Source organism: Triturus cristatus, chromosome 7 (genome assembly GCF_964204655.1).
Source record: "Triturus cristatus chromosome 7, aTriCri1.1, whole genome shotgun sequence".
Classification (NCBI taxonomy): Eukaryota; Metazoa; Chordata; class Amphibia; order Caudata; family Salamandridae; genus Triturus; species Triturus cristatus.
Genome location: NC_140590.1, coordinates 593,586,899 through 593,599,936, shown reverse-complemented (window position 1 = coordinate 593,599,936; position 13,038 = coordinate 593,586,899). Strand labels below are relative to the sequence as shown.

The 13,038-nt window shown below is 45.5% G+C and overlaps 1 long non-coding RNA gene across 1 annotated transcript in view; it reads right to left on the bottom strand.

Annotated features, from left to right (window-relative positions):
- Positions 1-13,038, bottom strand: part of LOC146810171 (uncharacterized) — a 106,506-nt gene that overhangs the window by 22,004 nt on the left and 71,464 nt on the right. Inside the window, exon 2 of the long non-coding RNA XR_014965633.1 lies at positions 9,742-9,824. This is a non-coding gene — a long non-coding RNA (uncharacterized LOC146810171). The remainder of the gene's footprint in view (positions 1-9,741; positions 9,825-13,038) is intronic.

Below are 13,038 nucleotides of genomic sequence, written 5' to 3'. Positions count from 1 at the left end.
AGTACTCACTCCGCCTATTGTGCTTTGTCCCCTTTACAGCACGATAGATTAAAATCCCTGTATGCAGCAGGATGTTGGCCAAATCTTGCTGCTGGTTAAGAAAATATATAGTCCGAATCCGGGGACACAGTTCAGTGACCGCGTACCCTGCATATGATAATGCTCTGACTCCGTCAGCTGTCAGGCTACATTCTCCCACTGCAGCATGAAGACGGTGATTTGGCTTTCTTCCAATCGTCCTTTCAGCAGACCATCTGCTGCTCTTTCCCCAGTGTACCAACACTAGTGCTGCTGCTGGGGGGGCGCCGCGATGCGTACCTCATACGCTCACACCAAAGATTTGTGGGCAGTCGCGGAGCACCAGACCAAGAGGCGTGCCAGTTTCAAGCGCCGACCGCTTGACAACATACTCCACCAATCCCGCTTCTATGAAAAACGGGCTGACACATGCTCAGGTACGATTCTGGAAAGCTTTATTTTCACCATCAGGGCACATCATGCTTGGTTAAAAGTTCGCCATTGCTGTAACACCTGGCAGACGCGTTTCGGCTTGGTTGCCTTCCACAATGCCAGCTTAGTGTGACAGAGAAGCGCGCACAGGGATTTAAAAGCTCAAAAGTTCACACATCAACTCCCATTGGAGGATACTCGTGGTTATAGAAAGAGGACTGCGGGTTTAAGATAGTACTCACTCCGCTTATTGTGCTTTGTCCCCTTTACAGCACGATAGATTAAAATCCCTGTATGCAGCAGGATGTTGGCCAAATCTTGCTGCTGGTTAAGAAAATATATAGTCCGAATCCGGGGACACAGTTCAGTGACCGCGTACCCTGCATATGATAATGCTCTGACTCCGTCAGCTGTCAGGCTATATTCTCCCACTGCAGCATGAAGACGGTGATTTGGCTTTCTTCCAATCATCCTTTCAGCAGACCATCTGCTGCTCTTTCCCCAGTGTACCAACACTAGTGCCGCTGCTGGGGGGGCGCCGCGATGCGTACCTCATACGCTCACACCAAAGATTTGTCGGCAGTCGCGGAGCACCAGACCAAGAGGCGTGCCAGTTTCAAGCGCCGACCGCTTGACAACATACTCCACCAATCCCGCTTCTATGAAAAACGGGCTGACACATGCTCAGGTACGATTCTGGAAAGCTTTATTTTCACCATCAGGGCACATCATGCTTGGTTAAAAGTTCGCCATTGCTGTAACACCTGGCAGACGCGTTTCGGCTTGGTTGCCTTCCTCAATGCCAGCTTAGTGTGACAGAGAAGCGCGCACAGGGATTTAAAAGCTCAAAAGTTCACACATCAACTCCCATTGGAGGATACTCGTGGTTATAGAAAGAGGACTGCGGGTTTAAGATAGTACTCACTCCGCCTATTGTGCTTTGTCCCCTTTACAGCACGATAGATTAAAATCCCTGTATGCAGCAGGATGTTGGCCAAATCTTGCTGCTGGTTAAGAAAATATATAGTCCGAATCCGGGGACACAGTTCAGTGACCGCGTACCCTGCATATGATAATGCTCTGACTCCGTCAGCTGTCAGGCTACATTCTCCCACTGCAGCATGAAGACGGTAATTTGGCTTTCTTCCAATCGTCCTTTCAGCAGACCATCTGCTGCTCTTTCCCCAGTGTACCAACACTAGTGCCACTGCTGGGGGGGCGCCGCAATGCGTACCTCATACGCTCACACCAAAGATTTGTCGGCAGTCGCGGAGCACCAGACCAAGAGGCGTGCCAGTTTCAAGCGCCGACCGCTTGACAACATACTCCACCAATCCCGCTTCTATGAAAAACGGGCTGACACATGCTCAGGTACGATTCTGGAAAGCTTTATTTTCACCATCAGGGCACATCATGCTTGGTTAAAAGTTCGCCATTGCTGTAACACCTGGCAGACGCGTTTCGGCTTGGTTGCCTTCCTCAATGCCAGCTTAGTGTGACAGAGAAGCGCGCACAGGGATTTAAAAGCTCAAAAGTTCACACATCAACTCCCATTGGAGGATACTCGTGGTTATAGAAAGAGGACTGCGGGTTTAAGATAGTACTTACTCCGCCTATTGTGCTTTGTCCCCTTTACAGCACGATAGATTAAAATCCCTGTATGCAGCAGGATATTGCCCAAATCTTGCTGCTGGTTAAGAAAATATATAGTCTGAATCCGGGGACACAGTTCAGTGACCGCGTACCCTGCATATGATAATGCTCTGACTCCGTCAGCTGTCAGGCTACATTCTCCCACTGCAGCATGAAGACGGTGATTTGGCTTTCTTCCAATCGTCCTTTCAGCAGACCATCTGATGCTCTTTCCCCAGTGTACCAACACTAGTGCCGCTGCTGGGGGGGCGCCGCGATGCGTACCTCATACGCTCACACCAAAGATTTGTGGGCAGTTGCGGAGCACCAGACCAAGAGGCGTGCCAGTTTCAAGCGCCGACTGCTTGACAACATACTCCACCAATCCCGCTTCTATGAAAAACGGGCTGACACATGCTCAGGTACGATTCTGGAAAGCTTTATTTTCACCATCAGGGCACATCATGCTTGGTTTAAAGTTCGCCGTTGCTGTAACACCTGGCAGACGCGTTTTGGCTTGGTTGCCTTCCTCAATGCCAGCTTAGTGTGACAGAGAAGCGCGCACAGGGATTTAAAAGCTCAAAAGTTCACACATCAACTCCCATTGGAGGATACTCGTGGTTATAGAAAGAGGACTGCGGGTTTAAGATAGTACTCACTCCGCCTATTGTGCTTTGTCCCCTTTACAGCACGATAGATTAAAATCCCTGTATGCAGCAGGATGTTGGCCAAATCTTGCTGCTGGTTAAGAAAATATATAGTCCGAATCCGGGGACACAGTTCAGTGACCGCGTACCCTGCATATGATAATGCTCTGACTCCGTCAGCTGTCAGGCTACATTCTCCCACTGCAGCATGAAGACGGTGATTTGGCTTTCTTCCAATCGTCCTTTCAGCAGACCATCTGCTGCTCTTTCCCCAGTGTACCAACACTAGTGCTGCTGCTGGGGGGGCGCCGCGATGCGTACCTCATACGCTCACACCAAAGATTTGTGGGCAGTCGCGGAGCACCAGACCAAGAGGCGTGCCAGTTTCAAGCGCCGACCGCTTGACAACATACTCCACCAATCCCGCTTCTATGAAAAACGGGCTGACACATGCTCAGGTACGATTCTGGAAAGCTTTATTTTCACCATCAGGGCACATCATGCTTGGTTAAAAGTTCGCCATTGCTGTAACACCTGGCAGACGCGTTTCGGCTTGGTTGCCTTCCACAAAGCCAGCTTAGTGTGACAGAGAAGCGCGCACAGGGATTTAAAAGCTCAAAAGTTCACACATCAACTCCCATTGGAGGATACTCGTGGTTATAGAAAGAGGACTGCGGGTTTAAGATAGTACTCACTCCGCTTATTGTGCTTTGTCCCCTTTACAGCACGATAGATTAAAATCCCTGTATGCAGCAGGATGTTGGCCAAATCTTGCTGCTGGTTAAGAAAATATATAGTCCGAATCCGGGGACACAGTTCAGTGACCGCGTACCCTGCATATGATAATGCTCTGACTCCGTCAGCTGTCAGGCTATATTCTCCCACTGCAGCATGAAGACGGTGATTTGGCTTTCTTCCAATCGTCCTTTCAGCAGACCATCTGCTGCTCTTTCCCCAGTGTACCAACACTAGTGCCGCTGCTGGGGGGGCGCCGCGATGCGTACCTCATACGCTCACACCAAAGATTTGTCGGCAGTCGCGGAGCACCAGACCAAGAGGCGTGCCAGTTTCAAGCGCCGACCGCTTGACAACATACTCCACCAATCCCGCTTCTATGAAAAACGGGCTGACACATGCTCAGGTACGATTCTGGAAAGCTTTATTTTCACCATCAGGGCACATCATGCTTGGTTAAAAGTTCGCCATTGCTGTAACACCTGGCAGACGCGTTTCGGCTTGGTTGCCTTCCTCAATGCCAGCTTAGTGTGACAGAGAAGCGCGCACAGGGATTTAAAAGCTCAAAAGTTCACACATCAACTCCCATTGGAGGATACTCGTGGTTATAGAAAGAGGACTGCGGGTTTAAGATAGTACTCACTCCGCCTATTGTGCTTTGTCCCCTTTACAGCACGATAGATTAAAATCCCTGTATGCAGCAGGATGTTGGCCAAATCTTGCTGCTGGTTAAGAAAATATATAGTCCGAATCCGGGGACACAGTTCAGTGACCGCGTACCCTGCATATGATAATGCTCTGACTCCGTCAGCTGTCAGGCTACATTCTCCCACTGCAGCATGAAGACGGTAATTTGGCTTTCTTCCAATCGTCCTTTCAGCAGACCATCTGCTGCTCTTTCCCCAGTGTACCAACACTAGTGCCACTGCTGGGGGGGCGCCGCAATGCGTACCTCATACGCTCACACCAAAGATTTGTCGGCAGTCGCGGAGCACCAGACCAAGAGGCGTGCCAGTTTCAAGCGCCGACCGCTTGACAACATACTCCACCAATCCCGCTTCTATGAAAAACGGGCTGACACATGCTCAGGTACGATTCTGGAAAGCTTTATTTTCACCATCAGGGCACATCATGCTTGGTTAAAAGTTCGCCATTGCTGTAACACCTGGCAGACGCGTTTCGGCTTGGTTGCCTTCCTCAATGCCAGCTTAGTGTGACAGAGAAGCGCGCACAGGGATTTAAAAGCTCAAAAGTTCACACATCAACTCCCATTGGAGGATACTCGTGGTTATAGAAAGAGGACTGCGGGTTTAAGATAGTACTTACTCCGCCTATTGTGCTTTGTCCCCTTTACAGCACGATAGATTAAAATCCCTGTATGCAGCAGGATATTGCCCAAATCTTGCTGCTGGTTAAGAAAATATATAGTCTGAATCCGGGGACACAGTTCAGTGACCGCGTACCCTGCATATGATAATGCTCTGACTCCGTCAGCTGTCAGGCTACATTCTCCCACTGCAGCATGAAGACGGTGATTTGGCTTTCTTCCAATCGTCCTTTCAGCAGACCATCTGCTGCTCTTTCCCCAGTGTACCAACACTAGTGCCGCTGCTGGGGGGGCGCCGCGATGCGTACCTCATACGCTCACACCAAAGATTTGTGGGCAGTTGCGGAGCACCAGACCAAGAGGCGTGCCAGTTTCAAGCGCCGACTGCTTGACAACATACTCCACCAATCCCGCTTCTATGAAAAACGGGCTGACACATGCTCAGGTACGATTCTGGAAAGCTTTATTTTCACCATCAGGGCACATCATGCTTGGTTAAAAGTTCGCCATTGCTGTAACACCTGGCAGACGTGTTTCGGCTTGGTTGCCTTCCTCAATGCCAGCTTAGTGTGACAGAGAAGCGCGCACAGGGATTTAAAAGCTCAAAAGTTCACACATCAACTCCCATTGGAGGGTACTCGTGGTTATAGAAAGAGGACTGCGGGTTTAAGATAGTACTCACTCCGCCTATTGTGCTTTGTCCCCTTTACAGCACGATAGATTAAAATCCCTGTATGCAGCAGGATGTTGGCCAAATCTTGCTGCTGGTTAAGAAAATATATAGTCCGAATCCGGGGACACAGTTCAGTGACCGCGTACCCTGCATATGATAATGCTCTGACTCCGTCAGCTGTCAGGCTACATTCTCCCACTGCAGCATGAAGACGGTGATTTGGCTTTCTTCCAATCGTCCTTTCAGCAGACCATCTGCTGCTCTTTCCCCAGTGTACCAACACTAGTGCCGCTGCTGGGGGGCGCCGCGATGCGTACCTCATACGCTCACACCAAAGATTTGTCGGCAGTCGCGGAGCACCAGACCAAGAGGCGTGCCAGTTTCAACGGCCGACCGCTTGACAACATACTCCACCAATCCCGCTTATATGAAAAACGGGCTGACACATGCTCAGGTACGATTCTGGAAAGCTTTATTTTCACCATCAGGGCACATCATGCTTGGTTAAAAGTTCGCCATTGCTGTAACACCATTGCTGTAACACCTGTAACACCTGGCAGACGCGTTTCGGCTTGGTTGCCTTCCTCAATGCCAGCTTAGTGTGACAGAGAAGCGCGCACAGGGATTTAAAAGCTCAAAGGTTCACGCATCAACTCCCATTGGAGGATACTCGTGGTTATAGAAAGAGGACTGCGGGTTTAAGATAGTATATATATATATATCCTCTGCTCTGTTTTTCTGACGCCTACTTCCACACTAATCAACGGGTGCTCGTTCAGGCGAGGTCAGTCTTGCTCATATATGTCGCTCCCACTGCCGAAAGAAAGACCAGCACTCTCATTAGAGGTAAATCTTCAGTTTTGTATTTTAATCGCACAATACAAATAAACACGTTTCGGTGTTGAACCGCCGACAAAGGTCCCTCTCCTAGACTACAGAAGAAATGCACATTTCTCTACCATGCCTACCTAGCCTAGTTGGCAGCCCCAGGGTCAATACTCCTGGTGCCGAAAAAAACATTTTTTTATTGGTGCCATTGATTCACAGAGTCTGTAAATATGCATCTCCAATAAAAAAAGAGGGTTCCTAGGAGTTTTGAGGTTCATCAGGTAGGTGACATCACTCCTTCACCTCATAAGGCACAGGCCAATGGTTTAGTAGGGCCTGGGGCTCCACTGGCTCTATTAACCACACTTTTTGTGGTATTCTGGTCGTAAGAGCGTTTAATGTCCTCCTGGCTAGCTTCCAGCTTCTCCTGTGCAAATTTCCAGAAATGGGATGTCTGGTTGTGGAAGGCCACCTTGTAGCTCCATTCCTCATGCACTGACTTCCTGGGAGCTTTCTCCCAGTCCTTCTTTACCAGACAGAGATGTTCTCCCACAGGGTACCCATATAGAAGCTCAAAAGTGCTGCAGCCAATCCCCTTCTGCGATACCTCCATGTAGGTGACCACAAGAGATGGAAGGAGGATGTCCCACTTACACCTCATGGGTTCAGGCAGACCCATAATTATGTCTTCTAGGACACAGTCAAATCTCTCAACCAACACATTTGTTTGGGGGGGTAAGGTTGCCCCACACTACTTCCACATGGCCTTCATGTACAAGGACATGAAGCTGGTACTGCAGTCAGATACGAACTCTTTTGGGAAGCCCATGCGGATAAAGATGCCTATGAGTGCCCTGGCCACAGTGTTATGTTCCCTAAACTAGGCCCAAATAGTAAAGTAACCTTTTACCTACATTTTCCTACTTTGCGCTGTATAACATTTCTAACAATGACCTATTACCCAGTTACTTGCTGAAGAATTGTAGATTAGTTCCTTTGGAACTAGCCTCATTTATTATGAATGAGTATTCCTACCATCATATCTTAATCCCTTGCACATGATGTACAAAACAGGATTAGCATACTCTGCACAAAAGTAATCGCTATCTTCATTCTTTGGCAACAGGACTGCTTTGCATAGTTGCAATTATTGACTTAGGTTGATTTACATAATCGCAATCATAAACATATTGATCTAGGTAGAATCCCCAAGGCTACCTTTTTGGTATAAAAGAACCACACCTTCACTAGGTAAGGGGAGGAGACGCTTCTACTCTGACATTGACACGGAGGTCCCTGCACACTGAGGCTTCAACACACTGCGGTCTGACATCCCTTGCAGGGTGTCCAACTCGTGAGCAAGACTGGATCTTTCATTCTCTCCCATCAGGTAATGTGGTTGGCTCTTTCCCAGGGGATTTTTGGCTTCACACCCACATGCATGCTAGGTACATTGAGGTACACTTAGGTGGGATACACCTAGTAGGCGTTTGCTTGATTGCTGTCATGTTTATATGTCTGCATATATTCACTGTTTTAGCACCATGGCAGAATTCTACCTTCTATTTACTCTGTTGGTGCTAGTAATTGTTTATATTTGCTTCTGTCTATTGATTGTCACGGCTAACATGTATTTTATTAGAATGGCGCTGGTTCAATAAATGCTTATTAAAAACATCTCCAATGTTTATTCTGTGTATCTCTCTGAGACTAAGTGAGCACGATTGACTGAACAAAAAGTACTGTACTATTTCCACGATCCCTGAAGTGTCATGGGTTGTCATGTTCAATGGTTGCCAGAAACTATCCGCTCCTTGGCAGGCTTATAGTGGCACTGTGAGCTAGCTGGTCTATAGGCTGACATATACTGGGGGGTTGTCCGGAATCAGTCTAGACACCAATCCCTTAGTTTATGCTGTCCATCAAACGCGCCGATCCTATGTATTTTTAGGATCTACACGACATGGCGTCACCAACGTTGGTTTGGTTCTTATTTAATGGTCAAATCTGATTAGTTCAGTTGTGCTTTCTCAGAGACCCCTACTCACACTTAAACAGAGAAGTCTGTAGTGAGAAGGAAAATCCACCTCAGCCGATTAGGTAAAACCTATGTATTGGCTGTACAATATGCAAGCTTGAAGAATTAAAACTTCCCACACTGTGCAAAAACCTGTCTCTTTCCTTATTACTTCTTTCCAGAATGTCTGTCAATGGAGCCAGCATTGCAGGTATGGGGGAAGAAGAGCAGGAAGTTGCTCTTAACATTACAAAAAATTGCAGAAATGCAGTTACTATGATATTTTTTCAATATGTCCTCCCGGCAACTGGTAGTGGTGTTACCTTCATGATTGAGGAACATGAGGCATTCAGAACAGAGGTATTCTATTCTTAGGTCAGATTCCCACCTGCAGATTCATGCACACATTTGTTTCACACATGTTTTGAAGACGGAATTCCTGAAGAATACTTTTCATACGTGGACATAGAAGTCCTGTTAACGTACCAAGAGCATATTAATTGGTTCAAAGGCTCCCTTCCCCACACCACAACAGATGTGACACTTGATCAGCTCAGCATAGAAGGAGCATCCTGGTCAGACCTAGCTGCTTACACACCGCATTCGGTCATTGCTACAATGTCAGCAGCAAAAGACATAGTAAAACTATACAGAAACCATACACAGTTCGTAATTGCTTAAGCTGGTCAACCTGAAATGACTACACCAACTGTCAGACCACAACCGCTAAACGCGGTTATGGGAAGAATGCCCGGTAAACGGAAGCAAAGTCATTTCTGGATAGCACAGAAAATAAAACAGCTTGAAGCAGTATTTCCCCATATGAGCCCGCAAGAAACAAAACTCAGAATACTAACACTTTTCTTGCCAATGGGGATGGTAAATGTAAATAAATGTATTGTTTCAATTAATAAAAATTGTTACAAAAGTCTGTGCATGGTGTGTCCTTCCACGCACCTTCTTTGGTCATTAATAAAAACAACATCAGATCAGTTCATTTAGTGCATTTCAAACGCAGGGCACACAATAGAGATCCATAAAATGTGATATATGCTCTCTGATTTGTCCCTGTGGTCTGCCTTTAGGCCAAGACTTGTTCTTTGCTTATAAGTTCTTTAAGTTGGGGATTCCATAGGGATCTCTAAGTTAAAAAGAAGTTTCATTGCATCTAGGCAGGTACGGATGCCATATTTTAAAAACAAAGGTTTTAATAAAGTGCAACGTCTTTGACTCAGTTGAGGGCAGGTATAAACTAGGTGGGCAAAAGACTCCTAGTACAGATGACACAATCTGCAAGAGGTGACACCCTCTAGGGATTTCCAGCGAATGTGTATGTCTTTTATTGGCATGACCATTAGTCTGACTGGCAGGATTTGCTTCAGCATTGATTTGTTCAGGGCAGTTGTAATTTGGAAAAAATAATTGACTTCACTTGTCTCAGAAATCACTCTTCCCTCCTCATAATGGTGTCAGTCTCTCTGCCCTCTTCCTCAGGATTCTGGAGCACTTCCATAGCTAGACAAAAATGTAATAGACATATTTAGATACCTGTAACTATTTGCACAAGTCACAAAAACAATACCTCACTTATGTGAAGTTATCTTTATCCATCTTCTAGCTAGAGAGTATCATTTTGAAAGGTTTATGAGACAATTTTAAAACAAACTAGTCAACCATTCAAAGTTGTAATAAGTTTTCTCATAATTGAGGGACATGTCCATGAACAGATATGAAAAATAATGAAGTTGTGAAAGGGAATCAAAACAACAAATGGTTTTGGTGGTACCCTGTTGTGCTTTACTGTCACAGTCTAATAGAACCTTATATGATATCCTGATTGTGTCCATGATGGTCATCTCTGTTGCTGTACTATTGAATGTTAGTTCAAAAAAGCCTTCTGTTGACCTACATATTGCGAATACTTAAGCCTGTGTTCCTATTTACTTTCCCAACAATATTCTTTTAACAACACAAGGGATGTAAAAGAGAGGCGAGGAAAAGGTTACTAAACAAAGTGAAGGGGAAGAGACAGCTCCAGGAAATGATAGAATATAAAAGAAGACAGTAAACAAGAAGGCAGGTATGTGTGGTAAAAGTGGAAACTGAACTAAATAGGGTGAAGATGAAGAAAATAGGAAAGATAGAAGACCATAATTTATGCCGGCTCCCACCAGAGACCAGGGCACCCAAAAATAAAAGTAAATGGATTTAACCCCTTCGCCGCGTGGCAAATTGTGCCGCACTGCGAGGGGGGGCGGGCTGGGCGTGGCACTCAGGTACCCAGGATGGCTCCCGGCCGTCATAAATCACGGTGGGCGTGTTTTAGTAAATCATTGCTCCCATGCCCTGTCCATATAATAAACCCTTACCATCTTTGACATTTTAGTGAAACTTACTATGGAACCATTTTTCTTTATTTAAAATTCATATTTTCTCTAAACCTTATATGTATTTTTAAATGGCATAGCAGTTGCAAATCACTGAAAGTGGAAATTCTAATTGCCATCCAAAGTAATCCAGTGAGGATCAATGAACATCAAATGGAGAGTGATCTATTTACAATGCGCTGTTGTGGTCTAACTCATATAAACAGTCTGCGTGGCAGCATTTTAAAAGCTAATGAGAGAGAACACATGAAAGCCCCGTCTGTCAACTCACTGTGACACTTTTTTCTTTCCCACCGAATTACGTGTATTATGTATTTATTTTTAAGAGATGCAATAGGCTGTTGATTGCACCCAGACTGGATACCAGAAGGCTGAACAAAAGGTGGCAGAGGAAATGGCTGGGTTACATAATATGATTGTATATGAAAAAGCGGGCCCAATTACAGCATTATCAGTCTATTGGCAATGCTTTGTCGACAACAGCCTTAAATTGTCTCAGTGCTTGGAGTAAAATTCCCGTTTTGCTGTAATCTGAATCTGCCTATTGGGCGAAATGCTCGCGTCTCCTGTGTGTTGCGTTCTGTACGGCTGATGCATTAATGGTAATAAGGATTTTTGTTGTATACAAATATTCATAATGTAATCTATTAATAAATATTATGTTAGATATATAGATGATCTACTGAGTTTTCTTAAAGTAATGGTTATTACGATTGGGAAGCAGCTAAGGGAAAATGCTATCACCTAAAACACAATCACAAACAGATGAAGCAGAAAATCCAGGAGGAAAACACTCTCCTGCAAGACTAAGAATGAGCAAACTTGGTGGCCATATATTATCCCACAAGTTGAAGTTTGTAAACACCAGCAAAATCATACACCTGTAGAGCAATACCTTAAGCAGTATATATACATAACCTATATCTGATTTAATAAAGACTGAAATTGAAGTATAGGAAAATGCCACCACTGCCACTAGGCTGAAATATACCAAGACCTGGGCCTGTTTAGATTGCAAGCTGATTTTCAGAATACTGCCTCACGAATCTGGCAACTTAACACAAACATAAAAACAGCAAAATTCATCAATGCCTTAAGCTCAACTCTTTCCTTTTGTGCTCGAAATACTCATCAGAGGCATTACTATACAAAACAACACCACAGCAACTGAACTACCTGTAGATCGATGCTACTTTAACATTGAAGTATCACATTTCGAGCCAAAATGAACAACGATAGACAAGACACTATGCTGCCTTTTACTGCAAATGATTCTAAAGGCAGTTTATTGAAAGGCTCTCACATGGAGCTGTACTTCTCTCACACGCTCACGAAAAATATAGGATGGTGTAGTTGAGGGGTAGCTAAGGACTGCACGTGCCATTCCCAAGTAACTGAAAGCAGAGCTTTGGACATAGCCATTCGGACCACTGATCTGGTGGAAATAAGCCTGCCTTTCCTTTACTAGTTTTTAGGTCTTGCTGAGCCCAGCGCATGCGCTGGCTCGGAGAGACATTTTGGAGGTGAGTTTTCAAAGTGCTGCTGGCTGGCCTAGTGCTTGCGTTCATGCGAGCGTGCATGCGCGAATGGCTAGCCTTCAGCAGCACTTTGAAAACTCGTGCTTTAGCGCGTCATTGCGATCGCGATTACTTTCGCTTTCAGAGCGAACGCGATTACTTTCGCTTTTACGGCCACACGGCGATACTTTTACTGCTGCGCGGTCAATGCTTGCTATGTTTATTTCGGAGCAAAGTGTTAATAAACTGAGTTTTTATTCACAATGTGCGTACCATTGAGCTGGTTTATTGGCGCCAGGAGACTGTTCTGTTTTGTGCTGTTTGCACTGGTAGTTGGTATTATTAGTATTCTAAGAGTGTTCCCTCTCTTTGCCGCCTCCTTATTGCCTCTAAAATTAAAATGTGCACATTAAGGGACGCACTATTTTTACGATGCTGTTACATTTAAGCTCTTTTCCCTTAATCAGTAGGTGGCAGTTGCTATTTTCAGACATTTGCCCTAGATATTCTGTAACGATTCTCTTTTTTGGCGTCTTCTTTTGTAATTGTTCCAAATGGTGCCAGGTTTCTTCGGCTCTCCGAAACCGCGGTGATGTCTTTCTGCTCTCAAACGCAAGCTGTCTCTCTTTGCACCCGGTAGCATCTCTGCAGACAGTGAGTGAGTCATGGTGGCCCACGTCCAGAGACGATATTTAACTGCCTCAGACCCCGGCCATTTGAACAAAAATGCCATCTTTAAAGTGTTTCGGTGTGCTATATTTTTAGTGCTTTGAGAGAATCTTGAAGAACGCGGACAAGCCTCCACAGATATTTGCACAAGGCTAT